The sequence below is a fragment of the Urocitellus parryii genome, chromosome 11, assembly GCF_045843805.1.
Source record: "Urocitellus parryii isolate mUroPar1 chromosome 11, mUroPar1.hap1, whole genome shotgun sequence".
Taxonomy (NCBI): Eukaryota; Metazoa; Chordata; class Mammalia; order Rodentia; family Sciuridae; genus Urocitellus; species Urocitellus parryii.
The window spans coordinates 108,667,384-108,680,693 of NC_135541.1; the positions used below are offsets into that span (position 1 = coordinate 108,667,384).

Below are 13,310 nucleotides of genomic sequence, written 5' to 3' on the forward strand. Positions count from 1 at the left end.
GCAACTTCATCTGATAAGTGATGGGGAGGTAGGGGGTTCATGGATTCATTCATTCTCCCAACAATTAGTGAGTATCCCTCTCCTCTTTTTTGAGGTCTTCCCATTGCTCTTGGGAGACCACTGATCCTTAACAAGGCCTAAAAGGCCCACCAGGCCCTGTGTCTCCCGGCCCTTCCAGTCTTTCTCTCACCCCATCTCCCAGCCAGAGTTCCCACCCTCCACCAGAGTTGCACCTGCCTTCTTCCAGTCCCCCTGACACCCTTGTCCCCACCTACTGAGGCTTTGCACCAACCCTGTCCTCAGCCTGGAATTCCGTGTTCTATTGGCCAGGGACGGACGGCTCCTTTGGCCTTCAGAGCTCTATTCAGTCACAGCTTCAGAGAAATGCACCCTGCCCTCTCCGCCTCGCTCAGATCCCCACTCTAGCGCCCTCTGCAGGGCTGAACCTGAACCCCTACGTTTGCTTATCTGAAGAACACACCTCTGCCCCCATGAGTCCCAGAGTGCCACCAAGGAGGGACTGTGCCTGTTTCTACTCCCTTTTGTATCTCTAGAGCCCCGATGCTTCATTCAGATTTGTGGAAGTCGGGCAAAGACCAGAGGAGTTTCTACAGAAGACGGTCCTCCATGGACAATGATTTAGCTCGTGATTTCTCAATTTTACAAGGGTGCAAAAGTAATCATTCAGGGGAGAGTGTGTTTTGCATTGGGTCTTTTCCTGGGCTGGGGATATACGGTGCTAGCCTCTTTCATGATGCTGGGTGCCATCAGTGAGCCATGGCCCCCAGTCCACCATGTGATCTTGGGGGGATTAACTGGCTCTCTACAGTGTGTGGTGCTGCTGAGCTAGGGGGTTCGGGAGGTCAGACGGATTCCATGCTCTATCGACTTGGGAGATTTCCAGCTTCAGGTGGGTTTCCTGGATGTTTCCCCACTCTAAGCTGAGGCATTTGTACTTCCTACAATTGAATAGAGACAACCTACAGGTCTTGCCCAGGGACACGAGCTGGTTAGTGACTAAGCAGAAAGTTGGACCCACGTCCCATGTATCCTAAGAGGCACATTTTTCTTCCTCCCTATCAATTGTCCTCCCTTCTGGGGCCTGGCTTCTTTGTCGTGAATATATAGCACTGAATGATTGTACCCTGAAGTTTATCATGACCTTGGAGGCATGCCCGGTCTGCCTCCAGACAGAGGTGGTACAGGATACCTGGGCTATACAGTGTCAGTCTGCCACATGTAGGGACAGTGTGGTGCTGCGCAGACCAAAACGGATCACAGAAAGATAGCCTTGAAGAGAAGCCATCCAAGTGACATCCTGGGAGTCAAGGAGCGGGTAAGCTGTGTGGCCGGGCTTAGCAGGAGTATGAGATCTGGGATAATCTCCTGCTAGAAGAAAAGCAACCAACTGCCGTGAAAACCCTTGAAAGACACTATTTGAGGCTTCTCAAAGGGGTGTTACTTCCCCATCTCACAGGTCCAGAGACCAAGTTGCTCAGAGTCACACAACTCGTCCTTGGTCAGTGGAAGGATTGGCTTTGAAACCCTGCTGTCTCAGGCTCTGGAAAGTTCCTTGCTCCACAATGTAGCACAATCTCTAAATAGAACCGAACACTCTAGAACCTTGGATGGGAGGTGAGAAATGATACCAGGAGAATAAAGAATGAGCGGGAGGTGGAATGAACAGTAGAAGGTTTCTGGCCCAGGGAGCAGGGCCCAGGACCTGCCAGAGGATGACTAGTTGGGGCAGCAGGAGGCATGGAAAGCCGAACCCCCCAGCCAGACAGCTGACTCAGGGAGAGGGGAAGGCACTGGGCCTGGGTGGGAAAGGACCTAGCTCACAACACAGCACAAAAGCAATGTACTACTGTTTTCATTCTCAAGTCCTTGAGCTTTGCCTCCCCACTCCCTTTAGAAAAAAGATTTATTTCTACTTTCTATGGAAATATTAATTTCTTGGCAATCTGATGTCTTAGATGTGGAAAAAGAAAGTGGGTACAGTGGACCAGCCGCATGGCTCAAAGGAACATGCAGTGGTGCTGACCATGACGTGCCTCTGACACCTGATCTGATAAAGGGGGAAGCTGAGCAGGAGGAGGACTAAGCCTCCCAAGGAGAGAGCATGGGGCTGGCCCCCACGAGCCACGGTGCCTTTGAGCAGTGGATGTCCCGGCCCTCAGTGTCCCCACCTGTAGAGGGGGACTGGTTCCGACCCTCTCTGTGGTCTCTCGTATCTTCATGCTTCTCCACCATAGACCTGGGAGCAAGGCAGAGTGCGTTTAGAAGAAGGACAGCGACCAGGAGTCCTTCAGGAGATGACAAAATAATTGAATAATGTAAACTTGTCTTGGAGACTTAACTGTATGTATTTCTGACCTTGAGATTTTCTTGCACGTGAGAGCCTGGTAGATAGCCCACCATCCCTAAGTGCCAGGTGCCCATTTGGAACATCAGGAGGATGGGACACATCTCCCAGTGGGTACGAGTGTAGATGAAGAGAACTTGCATGGTACCTGGTGACATTCCTATAAACGTCCCCTGTGCTCTCAATGGGCAGGGGAGCAACCAGACTGGAGTTTAACTAATTCCAAATTCATCAAGTAGCTATTGAGCACCCCAGTGTGATCCCCCCACCTCCATGCCTTTACACAACTGTTCCCACGTGACACTGAAACCACGTGGAGCAGAGATGCTGCTACTCAGTGGCCAGGGATTGGCTTCAGCTCTTCAGTGGAAGAACTGACATTGGAACCTGGGTCTGCTGAACCCAACCCCATAGCTGCATATCGGGGCGGATGGGAGAGCTCAGGCTTAGGGGTCGCTCCTGGGAGCCCCCGTATTTTTTGGAGTCATACATGATACATCCTCATGTTCTTGGGACCTAGTGCAAGGGGCCTCTTGCCCTGCGTGCTGGACAGAAGGAACCACATCACCATGCCCTGTGCAGGGAGTCTCTCAGCTGCCTGCCGTGGCCATTCAAGGCTCTGGCATGAGTGTGCTTCCCTGGGCTTCAGTTCTTCACGTGCCCACTGGCCCCTGGGAGTGGGCGAGTGCATTATTTTATGTCTCAGTCAGGAATGAATCAAGGAGTCACCTGACTTCTTTTTTTTTTGCCCTATCTTTTTTTTTATTGGTTGTTCAAAACATTACAAAGCTCTTGACATCTCATATTTCATACATTAGATTCAAGTGGGTTATGAACTCCCATTTTTACCCCAAATACAGATTGCAGAATCACATCGGTTACACATCCACATTTTTACATAATGCCATATTAGTAACTGTTGTATTCTGCTACCTTTCCTATCCTCCACTATCCCCCCTCCCCTCCCCTCCCATCTTCTCTCTCTACCCCATCTACTGTAATTCATTTCTCTCCCTTGTTTATTTTCCCATTCCCCTCACAACCTCTTATATGTAATTTTGTATAACAATGAGGGTCTCCCTCCATTTCCATGCAATTTCCCTTTTGTCTCCCTTTCCCTCCCACCTCATGTCTCTGTTTAATGTTAATCTTTTTCTCCTGCTCTTCCTCCCTGCTCTATTCTTAGTTGCTCTCATTATATCAAAGAAGACATTTGGCATTTGTTTTTTAGGGATTGGCTAGCTTCACTTAGCATAATCTGCTCTAGTGCCATCCATTTCCCTGCAAATTCCACGATTTTATCTTTTTTTTTTTAGTGCTGTGTAATACTCCATGGTGTATAAATGCCACATTTTTTTTTTATCCATTCATCTATTGAAGGCCATCTGGGTTGGTTCCACAGTCTAGCTATTGTGAATTGTGCTGCTATGAACATCGATGTGGCAGTATCCCTATAGTATGCAAGCACACTACCACTTGAGCCACATCCTGAGTCCTATTTATTCATTTTTAAAAAAATATTTATTTACCTATTTTTTAGGTGTAGATGGACACAACACAATGCCTTTATTTATTTTTTAAAAATATTTATTTTTTAGTTGTGTTGGACACAATATCTTTATTTATTTTTATGTGGTGCTGAGGATCGAACCCAGGGCCTCACACACGCTAGGCGAGCGCTCTACCGCTGAGCCACAACCCCAGCTCAATGCTGATTCATTTTTAATCGGTCCTTTTTACTTAGACATAAAGGTGAAGCTTCCTGTGGTATATTCATATATGCACATAAGATGACTTTTTAAGTATTCGTTCTGCATTTCCTCCCCTTTTTCTGTCCCTCCACTCTGCCTCTTGATTTCTTCTTCTCCTCAACCATGTGTCTTTAGGTTATCCTATCCTTCCCTCCTTCTTTCCTTTATTTTATTCTAGCTTCCACCTAGGGGAGAAAACATTTGATCTTTGACTTTCTGGGTCTAGTTTATTTTGCTTAGCCTGATGTTGTCCATTTCCATTCACTTACCAGAAAGTGCCTGGTAACTTCATGGCTTAGAACTCCACTGTGTCTATCAACCACAGTCTCTGAATCCATTCATTTACTGATGTGCATCTGAGTCGATTCCATAGTTTAGCTATCTTGAATGGTGTGGCTGTAAACATTGAGGTGGCTGTATTGCAAGAGTATGCTGATTTTAGTTTTGGAAAAATACCAAGGAGTGGGGTGGCTGGATCATATGGTGGTTCCATAACTAGGTTTATATTTTTTTTTAATTTTATTTTTATGTTATATTTTTCTAGTTGTCAATGGACCTTTATTTTATTTATTTATATGTAGTGCTGACAATCAAACCCAGTGCATCAAACTTGCTAAGCAAGCTCTCTACCACTGAGCTACAACTCCAGCCCAAACTTCTAGTTTTTTGAGAAATCTCCATACTTCTTTCCAGAGTGGTTGTACTAGTTTGCAGTCCCACTAACAATGTACAAGTATACCCTTGTACATTTTTGCCAGTGTTTATTATTGTTGGTATTTTGATAATTGCCATTCAGACTAGTAATTGCCAGAGGTGATATCTTCGTGTAGTTTTGATCTGCATTTCCTTGAATGCTAGAGATGTTAAACACTTTTTCATATATTTGTTGGGCATTTGTATTTCTTCTTTTGAGAAGTTTGTTTAGTACATAGGTATTGATTGGGTTGTTAAGTTTTCTGGTTTCTTTACTTATTCTGGAGATTAATCCCCTGTGGGAGGAGTTACTGGCCAAGATTTTCTCCCACTCTGTAGGCTCTCGCCCCAGAGATCCTTCTGACCAGGAGAGCTTCCTAGTTGCACTCCAGCTCCAGGCCACGAGCATTGTTGTAAACCTTTCTATTTTTCACAGGTGACCTGAGAGCCCTTGCCACTCAGAGAGAAGTTGGCAAAACTCATTGCTCAGATCACAGCGTTCCTGTGCTGGCCATGGCATCCAGCAGACTCGGCTCCTCCATCTGTCCTGCCCGCTCCATTTATAGGTGAATTTGGCCTCAAGCTAAATGAAAATCAGTGAAGTGACCAACTGCAGAAGGGTAGACTTACCCCCCTGATTTTCCTGCTTTTTCTTTCTTTGCCCTGATCCGTTTGTTCTTTCTTTTAGAAGAACCTTTCAGGGTTGTCATTCAAGGGCTGAGAAGATGAGTCTCAAGATTGATTTGGAAACGAACTTTGCTGAGTTTGTTATAGAGGCAGGAGAAGTCATCCTAGGGACTCAGCAAAGAACGGATACGAACCCTCCTCTACCGCCGGAGAAACAGAATGAAAACATCTTGCAAGCAGTATGTGCTCTGCTGAACTCTGGAGGGGGAGTGATCGAGGCCAAGATTAAGGATGAAGACTACAATCGTGAGATTCATGAAGTGGGGTGGGATCGACCTCCCGTTTTTGAAGGCTATTTAGATGAGATGCAACAGGGAAAGCTCTTCTTTAATATTTGTGAAGTCATGGGACACAGAAGTCTCAGGTGTGCCACTTGCCACCTGGTGCACTAATTTGTACCGCAGATAGAGATCATCTAACAATGTCATGGATTCTCATAAAGCACTGGTATTCCTGAAAGAGAAAACTGATTCCAGTTTGCTGAGTCCACAGGAAGCTCAGGCTGGTGCACACCGTGAAGACGACACAGAGGACTCGGCTGCTGCTTTATTTGATAGAGTGCAGCTGCAGTACCTGGAGAAACTCAACTTGACGGAGTCCATGCACGTTGAATTTCAAATGTTCCCAGCAGCTCTGTCACAGTGTGTTAAAGAGAGGCTCGCCAACTGTGTCTCTGCATTGGCCAACGCTGAAGGAGGCTAGGTATTTCTGGGTGTACATGATGAGACCCATCGAGTCATTGGATGTGAAAAGGAGAAAATAAATCTTTCCAAGTTCAAGAGTTCTGTTGAACGCGGCATTAGGAAGTTACCTGTCCGTCATTTCTGAACACAGAGGCATACAACTCCATGTTCCATCAGATTCCTTGAAGTTCATGATAAGGGGGTCCTTCGTGGTTATGTCTGTGCGGTGAAGGTGGAGCGATTCTGCTGTGTGGTGTTTGCCAAAGTGCCCAGTTCCTGGCAACTGAAAGCCAACAAAGTGGAGCTGCTGACCACAAAGCAATGGGTAGATTGGATGATGCAAGCCAAGCCAGGTCAGGAGCAAGTCTGCAAATGATCCTCATGTTTGCTTCAGGGGAGGAGGGCAGAGAGGAAAGGGCAATGTGGTGTTCCTTGAAATCTGGGGAAACAGAGATTTTTTTCCCCTGAATGGCAGCTGCCTGATAGTAATTCCTATGGATGCAGTTGGTAGGTCATTTTCCTTTCCTCCCTCTGTCCATCTTGAACATTCTGCATTTGACAGATGCCCCAGGGTCAGAGCCCCATTAGTGGTTGGTTAAGGGGTTGATTCGAATTAGTTATTTCCATTTTCACAGCCTTTCTTACGTTCTTCTTAAAGTCTATTCCTTTCCTTTCTTGCATTTAGTTATTCAGGACATTCCTTTTTTCAGAGATGTTCCCTTTTGAAAGTTCTTCCACTTTCCTCTGACTTCTTATTCTTGTTTGGGTCTCTGGATTAAATATCCTCCCTTTCTAGTAACCTTACTTTGGAATTACGTTTTATTTTATTTTTTATTCATAGATAAATGTTTACATAAGCTTATGGGGCACCAGGTGATGATTACATACATGTGTACATGTGTAATGTTCCAATCAGGGTAAGCACATAAACGTCCTCAAGCAGGTATCATTACTTGGTAATTAAAAACTTTCAAACTCTTTTCTTCTAGTTTTTTTTTTTAACTACACAGTATATTCCCCTCCTATTTCTGAACCAAAACCTGAGCCCACCAGGGCTTCCCCTTGCCATCCTCATTCCTTCCTTTTGTGCATTAACATGTGCTACTAACCATAACTGCTGAGCTTAAGAGTAGGGCTGTGGGGCTGGGACTGTGGCTCAGCGGCAGAGCACTCGCCTAGCACGCAGGGGACCTGGGTTCGATCCTCAGCACCACATAAAAACAAAGCTTTGTGTTGTGTCCATCTACACCTAAAAAATAAATATTTTTTTTTTTTTAAAAAGAGTAGGGCTGTGGCTATGCATCTCCCTTGGGAAAGAAAAGCTGAGATGAAATTAGACAAAAGAAAATCAGTAGCAACTTCTTCGAAAATCCAGAAAAGCTAAATTTTTCAGGATCTCCTCAAAAGTCTGTATCCATTGACCTTCATATCTTCTGATCATATGTCTTTAAAATAGCATTCTAACAACATACAAACACTTTGAACATAACACAATTAAAACGTGCTAACTATTGCCTCATACTATATTTTCCCCACAACATTTCAGAAGGCTTTTCTGGGCTGACCTGAGATGTAGTCACAAATATGTGTGGGTCATATAGCTTTGGGTTATGTCACAGCTCGGCTATATGTTGAATTCTGCCTTTTGCATTTCAAACACATGTTTTTTTTTTTTTCTTTTTCCTAAGTTCGTCGCAGACTTTCTGAGATGTTCCTTGAGCTGAGTTTGTCACCCTCCATGCCCCCCAGCCCCATGGAAAGGCTGAAAGTACTGCAGAAACGTTACTTTCCAGGTAATTTGTCATCGCTGGTTTCTTTGGAACATGTTGATTGTTTCTTCATATAGAGAAAAATTATTTGTCAGTTGTGGTGGTGCACACCCGTAATCCCAGCAGCACGGGAGGCTGAGGCAGGAGGATCGTGAGTCCAAAGCCAGCCTCAGCAATAAGTGAGGTGCTAAGCAACTCAGAGAGACCCTGTCTCTAAATAAAATACAAAATAGGGCTGGGGATGTGGCTCAGTGGTCACATGTCCCTGAGTTCAATCCTTGTTACACCCCGGCCTTCCCCCCACCCCGAAAAAAGAAAAAAATAAAGAAAAATGTTTTTTACTCCAATGTTATATTACACTAACATACAAAGTCAATCTCAGGAAGTTTAAGGACTCCAATATTACAAACTAACCTTTAAAACTTTCAGTAGAAACTGTTTGTGAATAATTTTATCATTGGGGTAGGAAAGGATTTCCTAAACCAGATCCCAAAATATTAAACAAAAAGCTTGATACATTTCACTATATGAAATTAAGAACATCTGTTCCTCAAAAGATACCTTAGAGATTGTGAAAAGCTATTACTAAAAACTTAAGGAAGGTATTTTCAACCCATAAACTGATGAAGGATTAGTTTCAGAAATAAATAGAGAACTTATGCAAAATTTCAAAGGTAAAAGCAACCCAATAGAAAAATGAGAAATATAAAGATTCATTTCTCAGAAAAGGAGACACATATGTACAATAAACTTATAAGGATGCTCAATCCATTAATGAAGAATAAAATGCATTTAACATCATTAATAGAAAAAAATCATGTTTTGAAGATTTTTGTAAGTAAACAGAATCTTGTTCATCACTGCCAGAAGTTTAAGTTGGTCTAATCTTTTTGAAAAATGGGTTGAACATTGCTTGGTGTAGTCAGTTATTTCCAAAACTCTACCCTTCAACAATTTCTCTAGTTTCTAGTCAGCCTCAGCCAAATTGAGGCACAAAGCAACTCAATGAGACCCTGTCTCTAAATAAAATACAAAATAGTGCTGGAGATGCATCTCAGTGGTCAAGTGCTCATGAGTTCCATCCCTGGTACCCCCCAAAATATATTTTTTCAGACACATTCACAGGAAAACATGGACTTAGGTGATTATGAAATGAATTACAGCTAAGTTGGAATTGATTACTAACCTCTTGCTCTAGAATTTCAGTATAGGAGAAGTCTGTGGCTCCCACCAGTAACTAGAATAGGAAATAATAACTATTTCAAGTAGAATTATCTTTGTAGGAAAAAAAATACCATTAGAAAGTGCAAGAAGCAATGCACTGGGAAAATATCAGCAGCAAGTGTCACAAATAGTTAATTCCTTGTTGATTTTCAACTTCCTAAGCTGGGGGCAGTGGTACATGCCTGCAGTCCCTGTGACTCAGAAAGCTGGGGCAGGAGGATCCCAGGTTCAAGGGCAGCTTGGAAAAATCAGTGAGACTATGTCTCAAAATTAAAAGGGCTGGGGATGTGGCTCAAGCGGTAGTGTACTCTCCTGGCATATGTGTGGCCTGGGTTCAATCCTCAGCACCACATACAAAGATGTCGTGTCCACCGAAAACTAAAAAAAAAATAAATATTAAAAAAATCTCTCTCTCTCTCTCTCAAAAAAAAAAAAAAAAAAGAAAGAAAAAAAATTAAAAGGGCTGGGGAATCTAGCCCAGGGGTAGAGTGCCTCTGGGTCCCATTACCCAGTACCACACAGAAACAAAAAATGTTCCTATAAATGGAAGAGGAAAATTCTAAGATCCTGAAAAGAAAATGGGCAAAGAAAATGACATGTGGAAAAGGAATTTAGAATAGTTTCTAAACATATGGAGACAATCATTCATGATGGCAGAAATACCAATTGACAAAATAATTGTGATAGCATACTACTTGACAGGAAGAAAAGCATCTTCTTCTTCTTTTTTTTTTTTTTTTTTTTTTAGAAATTAATACCACGTCTGTAGAGAACAATCTGGCAGTGGTTGTCAGAAATTTAAATGTATATATCCCTTTACCTAACAATTTCTCTTTGGGGAATTTATTCTGTATAGATACTCAAGTATGGGTAAAATGACTTCTGTAGAGGAGTATGGAATTTAACTTGATTTCCAGAAACAGACAGTAGCAAAATAGTAAATATCTACCTGGAGTGCCTAATAGATTATGACAAATCAATACTAAGAAGCCATAAAAGGAGGATTTGTATATGTATGAATGTGGGATCATCTTTAAGGTATATTGTATAGTGAACATGCAACATGCCCAATAATATCCATCTTATGCTTATAGAATTGATATATGTTTGTACTTGTGAATGCATTAAGTGTCTTTGGAAGTATACCTAAAAGACTAGGAAGTGTTTGGGGGAAGTACAAATGGGTGCCAGAGGGAGAAAAAGACACCTTTTGCTTTTGGTGACTTTGGATTCTGTACCATGTAGTAATTTTGAAGTGATTTTGCTATATGTATTTTACTTGTTGTAGTGGTTTTATGAATTCCTTTCTCATTTTTTGATCAAACTGAATCCTTGGATAAACCCTTCAATATCATAATGTTATATAGTTCTGTGTTGGGAATGAAGTGTGTCAAAATTTGAAAAAAAAAATGGAAAATGCAATCGTATCATAATAAATCTTTACCATATAGAATTTATAAATGCTGTTTTCATATTGGCTTCAAACTTTTTGTTTTAAAAAAATAAAAGTCATAAAACATTGCATCTTAAATGGAATCCCACTTCCTTCTTTCACATCCAATTTCTCTCCTCTTCCCTCCGAGAAGAGGTCTGTATGACTTTGGTAGATTCCTTTTACATCATTTGTTAGCAGTTTGCACACGTATGCGGTGGCATCAGATCACACCAATCACCATCAGAATGAACTGCAGATGGCAGGCAAGTTTCTTGGAGTTCAAGTGACTGTGACGTTTGGTTTCTATGGCAACAATATAAATTATAAAGATTCTTGGACTTTTTCTGAGAGCTCTAAGAAACAAATCCAGTGAAAACCAAATTGAGATCAAAGGTGCAACTATCCAGCTGAGAACTTCCATGGAACCAGAATGCCTTGGTGTCAATCTGGAAGGAACCCCTCATCTCCTCTAGTCGCAGGGCAGATAGGGCTGAGGACCAAGCCAAGGACCTGAATGTAAATCCTGCTGAGTTTAATGTCAATTAAACTCACAACAATACCAGGTCTCTAACTCCAAGGGAAGGACACTGATGTGGAAGCAGTGCGACCTTGAGGCCTGGAATAAGGACATTTGGGCAGATACTGAGAACTTTGGTTCCCTGAACATCTTTAAATAGGAAGCCACACTTGTGCCTAAGGGGAATGGCCTTCCATTGACTGAGTGACTCTACATTTAGGCCAGATGTCTCATAGCCTGGTGTTGATCCTCCTCAGAACTCAGAGCCTTGCCTCATAATCAGAGTTAGACCCTGGGGACTGGGGGTATAGCTCAGTGGTAGAGTGCATGCATAGCATGCCCAGGGTCCCAGGTTCAATCCCCAGCAGACATAGGAAAGTTAGATTCCAAGTAGCCCAGATGCAGAAGCAAAAGCCACCTGCCAGGAGGTAGTCTGTACATTAGTCTGTACATTCCCCTTGTTGCTTTGGGGAACAAGCATGGCAATGTGTACCAAAGACCTTAAATTGGGGAGGGTTCAATCAAGGCTTGGTCTGGCTAAAATCACTGGCACTCAGCTGGGATTCAGTGAGTTGTCTTGGGAGTGTTAACATCTTTCTAGGTTTGGCTAATTGAGGCCTGGTCTCACCTCAGACTGGGTAGTTAATACATTTGAAAGCCCTAAATTCCTTGGTACTTGGTAGAGCCTCACTACTCAAAATGCAGCCTGTGGACCAGCAGCAGCTGCATCACTAGGAGAGACGTTCAATTGCAGCATCTCAAGGCAAAATCCAGACCTTCTTCTCCTTTTTAAATGTTTTCAGTTATCGACGGATCTTTGATTTATTTATCTGTTGATTCATTTAGTTAGTTATATGCAGTGCTGAGGATTAATCCCAGGGCCTCACCCACACCAGGCAAGCACTCCACCACCAGATGTTCTGCATCAGAATGGTAGTAAGATTCATATGCGCATTACACATTAGAATTCGAGAAGCATTGCTTCAGAAGGAGGAACCCAGACTCACTGAGATTGCTGAAATGGGGCTGCTATGTGTTACTTTCTTTGGGACGACGCACTATCCATAACGCCTGAGTGATCCCAGAGGATAGCACTGCTCTGGAACAATTCAGACATGTATTGGTGAGGAGGCCTCTAGCTGGACTGGGGGACTAATGAGAGGCAGGTTCTAAATTTCCTCCACATGTTCACTGGCATTTTTATCCTCGTTACCTTAAAATGTCTACTACCCTATGTAGGATGGGCTTTTTATTATGGCTTTGGTCCAAGCGATTAGGCCTTGGCCAATAGCCTTGGCTTCTACGGACTAATGGAAAGTTCCAGAGCCGACTGCTGCCTAGGGTGACCAAGATAGATAACAAGTCCCTCGGTAGAGCTCTGTTTTAGTCCCAGCTTTGTGCTCAGCTTTCTTTGCCATCCGAGTTGATTGGTGTACCCAACAGAAAGTGACTCCACCTGAAAGACCCTAAAATAGGGGAAATCCTCTCCCGTGTACATGCAGTTCCTGTTGCTGTGTGAGACCTGGAGGGAGGACTTCTCTTTACCTTCCTCTGGTCACCCTGCCTAGCTTGAGGATCTAGAAGTAAAAGAGAAAAAAAATGAATTTTCACATAGTAGTTGTGGCCTTGGAACTGTGCCTGCAAGCCAACCCCTGAGGGTGAGGCTGCAGGACCCCTGCAGGTGGGTCCCTAGATGGTGCCCTTCTGTCTGGGCCTCAGGTGCTTGCTGGGAAAGGAGCAACCACCTAAATTTATGGAGAACATTGAAGAGTATCATTCAAAACCAGTATCAATCTTATAGAAATCAGAGACAGAAAGATTCTCAAAGAATAACGATTTTGTTGTAGGGGCCGGGTGTGGTGGTGCATACCTGTAATCCCAGCAGCTCAGGAGGCTGAGGCAGGCGGATCCTGAGTTCAAAGTCAGCCTCAGCAAAAGCGAGTTGCTAAGTAACTCAGTGAAACCCTCTCTCTAAATACAAAATAACGTTGGGGATGTGGCTCAGTGGTCAAGTGTCCCTGAGTTCAATGGCCTGGTACCAAAAAGAAAAAAGAAAAATCATATTTATTTGGGAATAACAAAGTATAGCAGTGGGAGTACTTGTACCAGGGCAAACTATGGGCATCTTCAAAGAGGTTGAGGGAAGGTGAAGTTTTTAAATACAAAATGAGGATTATATCAAACAT

At 43.2% G+C, this 13,310-nt stretch overlaps 1 pseudogene; it reads left to right on the forward strand.

The window, feature by feature from the left end:
- Window positions 1-5,534: 5,534 nt before the first annotated feature.
- Window positions 5,535-6,555, forward strand: LOC113186644 (schlafen family member 5 pseudogene; annotated as a pseudogene).
- Window positions 6,556-13,310: the final 6,755 nt, after the last annotated feature.